Source organism: Papaver somniferum, chromosome 9 (genome assembly GCF_003573695.1).
Source record: "Papaver somniferum cultivar HN1 chromosome 9, ASM357369v1, whole genome shotgun sequence".
Taxonomy (NCBI): domain Eukaryota; kingdom Viridiplantae; phylum Streptophyta; class Magnoliopsida; order Ranunculales; family Papaveraceae; genus Papaver; species Papaver somniferum.
This window is the reverse complement of record NC_039366.1, coordinates 14916774-14923491: the sequence shown is the minus strand read 5'-3', so window position 1 is coordinate 14923491 and position 6718 is coordinate 14916774. Positions and strand designations below refer to the sequence as shown.

The following is a 6718-nucleotide window of genomic DNA, read 5'->3' as shown; positions in this document are numbered from 1 at the left end:
CTTTTCTATCGCCTCTTGTGACATGATTACAGGCTCTTCCTCCTCCTCTGTGATGTTTTTCATCGCTTCTTTAATACTTTGTTCAGCTTCATCCACTCTCAACAAATTCCTTAGTTCTTGTTCTCGCCATACGTGGTCGTCCATGTCTCTTTGCATTTCTTGCATAGAGGGCCGCGCGGGTGGTGCATCTCCAGCTGTTGGATATTTGTCTTTCTCTTCCAAGGCGTCTGACCTTCTACGATGCATGATTGGAGTTGAAACGATTCCTACTCTCTCTCCTTATGCATTGAGTGGATGTTTGATCAACTAATTATTCAACGCGCCCTAGCTAGTGCCTCCTTTAGGTGTCATGGTGGGCTAGGCACGAGCCTTCGAGTGTGGTCGCCAAATGTTGAAGGGTAAATTTGATATTGGTCCTACCCGTCCTAGTCACACATAATGACAACACTATTCTATGAATAGTATGAGAGAGAGAGTCTGCTTTCCATTGTGAAAAAGCGGGGGTACAACAACCACATCCAATATTTCGCTTAGAAATCTGTATGGAAAAACTTCAGTATACTTTCTAGAGAACCAACTAGACAGTCAGACTTAATCTAGATAAAAAGTATATCAAAGAGTTTATATCTCAATCTCTCGATTTGATATATACTCAAGAAAATAGAAATATGCGAGTCTTTATCAAATACTAGAGAGATAACTTGGATGGTACCAAAGACCAATATCCAAGTGTCAATCAGTTTAAATCAACAACCAAAAGGTCAGATATTCTAATTGATTGAACAATGCACAACCTGAGATATTTCAATTTTATAACAAAATATAATGCGGAAAAGAAATAACACAGACACCAGAATTTTGCTAACGAGGAAACCGCAAATGTAGAAAACCCCGGCACCTAGTCCAGATTGAACACACATTGTATTAATCCGCTACAGACACTAGCCTACTTCAAACTAACTTCGGTCTGGACTGTAGTTGAACCCCAATCAATCTCACACTGATTGAAGGTACAGTTGCGCTCCTTACGTCTCTGATCCCAGGTGGATACTACGCACTTGATTCCCTTAGTTGATCCCACCCACAACTAAGAGTTGCTACGACCCAAAGTCAAAGACTTTAATAAACAAATCTGTATCACACAGAAAAGTCTACGGTAATAGATAAATCCGTCTCCCAAGAATATACCTACGAGTCTTGTTCCGTCTTTTGATAAATCAAGGTGAACATGAAACAATTGATAACCCGGGCTTATATTCCCAAAGAACAGCCTAATATTATCAATCGCCTCACAATAATCTTAATCGACGTGGCGGAAGAAGATATTGTGGAATCACAAACGATGAGACGAAGATGTTTGTGATTACTTTTTATCTTGCCTATCGGAGATATCAATCTCAAGCCAATCCTTACGATCGTACTTGTACGATGGAAACAGCAAGATCAGATCACACAACGACGAGAAAGTAGTATCGGTCTGGCTTCACAATCCCAATGAAGTTTTTAAGTCGTTAACCTGGTTTAGAGAAGAAACCAAAGGTTAAAGGAGAATCGACTCTAGCTTATGCAACTAGTATCACAGGTGAGGTGTGTGGATTAGGTTTCCCAGTTGCTAGAGTTCTCCCTTATATAGTCTTTCAAATCAGGGCTTGCAATCAATGTTAGCTTGGTAACAAAGCATTCAATATTCACCGTTAGATGAAAACCTGATTAGATTCAATCTAATATTTCTCAACCGTTAGATCGAAAACTTAGCTTGTTACACACAAATGAAATGTACTATTTTGGGTTTACGTAACCGTACCCAAACATGAATATTTGTTGGTTCAACAATAGTTAACCAAATGGTTAGCCATATGAGCACTTTCATATCAACCATGTTCTTCTTCACCATAACTAGTTCAAATGACTCAAATGAACTAGTTAGAAAGTTGTTTAATTGCAAGGAAATCTTATGTAACTACACAAGACACAATCGAAGCAAAAACGATTTGATTCACTCGAATCGGTTCATGAACTTTATAGCCACGGTTTGCAAAAGCAGTCCTTAGTTTATATAAACATGAGTTCAAGAACAACCGTCTTTAGATATAATTAACCAACTCAAGTTCGCGGACTGGGTTTGCGGACTTAAGTTCCCGGAAGGATTTCACAAACTCCTGCGGATTTTCTCGGGTCGAGAACTTCCGCCAGTTCGCGGACTGGGTTCGCAGACTCAGTTCACGGCTCTTGTTCCGGTTCTCTTGATCAACAAAGTTCGCAAACTTCGGTTCAAGGAATAAGGACTTGTACATATATGTGTTTGCACAACAATGCTTATATCCACCAAAGGTTATATAATCTAAACTCTCACTTCAATCATTGAAACATTCTCAAATGACGCTATATAGTTGTTTTCACAAATTATTTTTCGTCAGAGCAATTTTCAAAGTGATTGAAACATAACATGACTTTCATCACTAGGTAAATATGAATTTGGCCAAAGCAAAAGCTTACCAACACATATTTCGATAAATAGATGGGCGAGATAAACTCGGCTCGAAATAGCAAATGTGTATAATCAAAGTTTATATAGCAAAACGACTTTTGTCTCAAGACTAAGGGATAGAGTAAATAGACTTTTGAGTGATAGATAAGTTCATGTCTTCACATACCTTTTAGTCGATGAAGTTCCAACAGTTCCTTGAGTAGTGCTTCGTCTTGTATGATGATTGTCATGGAGTTCGTGAGCTCAACTACACTTTCTATCCTAGTCCGAGACCTTAGCTATAGTAGGCTAGAAATCAAGACTTATAGTTTTGATCACTAACATTGACAAACATGCTTGAGATAGCAAGGCATGCGAGTTTGACCGAGCAATGCTCTAACACATTATACCATGTACCTCCTTTTATGGAATTTCGCAAAAGTCCTTCCTTTTATGACATCATGTCACATGTCCCTAAACCTCCTTAATCACCACTAATATACTAAAATAATATATTCTTTCTTTTGGTTCAAACAAAACATTATTAATTAAATCAACAACTGACATCTGTCAAAATCTCCTCGGAATTAACAAGATATTTTAAAAGACCAAGATGCTTGTCCGAGAACCAAAAACTAAAACTAAGCATTTTAGTCCTCAACCAGTTAAGATAGGTTATAAATGAAAGGCAAGATATAAACTACGAAAACGACTCGTCTTTCCTTTTTTATCACGTTGAAAAGAGGCTATTGCCCCAACATTATATGTATTGGGTCTCATCTCATGATAATAAGTCCGAGCTTTACGTCGGCTCGCCAAGCATGTTATTTCCTTTCCCTCTGTCCTGGCTTAGAACAGGCTTTGCAGGAAGAACTTATACACGCAGAGCTAATCCTTTGCACTTTTCGCGCCCTGAGTTCACTTTTCTGGCATGGAGGATGAGCATTAATCACTTCTCCATGAATTCACGAGCTTATTAGTTGTAGCCATTTCTCTAATAATTAATTGGGCTTGTCGTTTTCCGTGTAGAGTAGAAAGTCAACCCGCACATAAGAACCAAACACCATTTATACACCGTTCATCAAGCCACAACCATCCCCAACCATGAGCACCAGCGACAAATCGTTCCACATGGTCAAATGGCTGGCCCGTTTAAAAAAAAAATCCGACATGGTATTGTGTGTAGGGGTGAGCATAAAAACCGGAACCGCGGATTTGACCCGTATCCGTCCGCAAAATTGCGGGTGAAAATCAATCCGCAAGAGTTATGGACCGGACACGGGTGCATTTTCAAATCCGCACGCGGTGCGGTTACGGTTGCGGTTGGGATTTGATAACCGCGGATTACCCGCACCGTAGGACATATAGGGAATTTAGTAAATGTATTAAGGACAATATGGGAAGTTGGAGTTTGATATATAAACATCTTTAGCTTTCGGTGAAACCTAATAGCATCAGTTTTTTTCGAGAGGAAAAGAGACCTAATAGTCTCAGAGGAAGAGACCTTCGATTCTTCTTCTTCTCTGAGTAAATTAGTTCTCTCATTCATCTTCTTCTCATCACAGATTCACAGTAAATATCCTTCGATTCATCTTCTTCTCATCACAGTAAATTAGTTCTCTCATTCATTCTTCTTCTCTGAGCAGCATCAGCATCAGTAACTGTAAGTAGTTCTCTCATTTTCATTTCTTTTGACTTTCAATGATTATTATATGTTCTAGTGATGTTGATTTCGTTTTAATTGGTTTGGAATTTTCTTAGATGTCAAAATAATTTTGAGTATGTTTGATTTAGGGTTTTCTTAAATTAGTTTTTTCTTCCAGTTTAGAGATTTTGGGTGATTTGGTCGGTAAAGACCATTATCACTGCTGAAAATTAAACCAGTTGTGGGTGTGGATTGTCTAATTCATGTATGTTATTTATGAAACAAGGTAGATCCACGGATTGGAGAGAAGAATCTTCAGGAGAACAGTATTTAAAATCCTTGGGTAGGTGGTGAAGCTTGTATTATCAGTGCTACAATTGTTTGGGTATGATGTTGCTATCTCTGCATTCTGTAACATATCTTCTTATTTGCATTTTGTAATACTGATTTTTTTCCTCCTATGCATGTTGCAAGTCTTTGTAGCCATATATGTATGTAGCTTAGTAGTACAGCTTCTGTGTAAAATGTTATCAAATAGTATACCTTACTAATAAATATGGAAGAATAGTCTTATAGAGAAAAATTGCTGGTGGAGTCATTTAGCTTTAGTGTATCCGCAATTTCCTGTAGTATTTAAGATGTGAATCATGTACATAAGATGGAAAATCATGTGAATACTGATAACTGATTTAGAGTACTTATAGTATTACATATGTGGGTACAGTGTGTACATCATTTTTATTAGATGGTTATTGTTTTCAAAATTAGGTTCCTGCAAACGGTAGCATGATTACATAGCGGCTACTAATATGTATTCATTATAAGATTAGATTTTTTGAATAGCATGTGGGTCGAATTTGAAACTTGGTTTCCTAACATCTCGGCTAATTATATTCATGTCTAGCATCGTATCCAACATTAGAGAGTTTCGGTTAGATCTACCGCTTCACTCATCGATAACTCATATTATTGGTCAGCTTATGCAAATTTATTAATGATGAGCTTTTGTGCCTGCATACTGTAGTTGCATGCCTGTATGATAACTTTCGCAATTTTTACTCTTTTTTTTTGTCCCTTTTCAAATAGCAATCTGACTAATCCATATTGTTGCGAGTAGAAAGCATTCCCTTGGTAAGGTATATCCCAAAAGTGAGCCTTCTTATTTGAGTTGATTTTAACTCTTTTAGTTTATAGATCATTGCATCATTGATTCTGTCAATCTTATTTTTCAATATCTACTGTCAATGGGTATGAACAGGAGAATCTGAGAGCAGATGGCTTCAAGTACTAAGGGACCTTCTATTCCTGTTGACGATCCTGATGAGAGCATGGCTACAGTTAACCCGGCAACCGTCGAGAGCATATCTACAGCTACACCATCATCTCTGGTTGAAGTTTCAAAGCCTCCGAAAGCTTCTGGTAAGAAGCAATCAGACTGCTGGCAACATTTTGATAAGCGCCTTGATCTTAAGCCACCTAAAGTTCAGTGCAAGCATTGTAAAAGGAAGTTTTCATGGGGTAAAGACGATATAGGGGGTTCTAACTCTCATGGAACAACAAACATGAACAACCATATAAAGCAAAGAAGGTGTCCTAACTACACTCCACCTGGACAACAACAGTTAGCCTTTCAAGTAAGTGATAATGGTGAGACTCGTTCCGTTGTGAATCACTCGTTTGACCAAGATGCATGCAGATCATCCCTCACCAGAATGATCATCAAAGATGAATTACCTTTTATGTTTGTACAACGTGAAGGCTTCTTAGAATTTTGTCATCAACTAGAACCTAGGTTTGATGTTCCTTCTCGTTTTACTGAAGCTAAAGACTGCATGAAGATGTATTTAAGTGAGTACCACAAATTGAAAGCTGAATTTAAAAAGTATGGTAGAAGGTTATGTCTCACCACTGATACGTGGACTTCAGTTACAAACATGAGCTACATGGTGTTGACAGGTCATTATATTGATGAGAAATGGGTGTTAAAGAAGAAGATATTGAATTTCTGTCCAGTTACGGATCATACTGGTCTGGAATTAGGTAAAACAGTTGCAGCTTGTCTTTTACAGTGGGGGATTGAAAGGGTATTCACTTTGACAGTTGATAATATTAGTTCTAACAATGAAGCAGTTGCTTATTTGTCCAAGAGAGTTGTGGGTTGGAAGGCTGCAATTTTGGGAGGAGAGCACATGCATCTTAGATGTGCAGCACATATCCTTGCCTTAGTGGTTAAAGACGGTATGGATTTGTATAATGAATCTATTTCTAGGATACGCGAGGCCGTTAAGTTCGTTAGAGGATCAGCAGAAAGATTGAAGAAGTTTAAGGAATGCGCTGAACAACGGAAGATTAACATCACCAAATTTCTTAGCTTGGATTGCGAGACTAGATGGAATTCTACTTACCATATGTTGAGTGCAGCTGAAAAATATGAGGAGGCCTTCTACCAATTTGAAGAATTAGGGTATGCGGATAAATTTCTTAATCCCCCTCGACCACCAACAAGAGGTAAAACAAACGTACCAGCATTACCAGCAGTTCCTAAGGTATGGCCCGTTGCTTCTGATTGGGAAACAGCTCGTGCATTTGTTAGATTGCTAAAAACT

At 38.2% G+C, this 6718-nt stretch overlaps 1 long non-coding RNA gene across 3 annotated transcripts; it reads left to right on the top strand.

Annotated features, from left to right (window-relative positions):
* Positions 1-3789: 3789 nt before the first annotated feature.
* On the top strand, positions 3790-5789 carry LOC113307705. 3 transcript variants are annotated; one of them, XR_003339249.1, is made up of 4 exons: positions 3790-4130; positions 4399-4497; positions 5230-5248; positions 5371-5789. It is a non-coding gene; the product is annotated as an uncharacterized LOC113307705 (long non-coding RNA). The 3 variants fall into 3 exon arrangements; XR_003339248.1 differs by having other exon boundaries at positions 5199-5248; XR_003339247.1 differs by lacking the exon at positions 5230-5248.
* Positions 5790-6718: the final 929 nt, after the last annotated feature.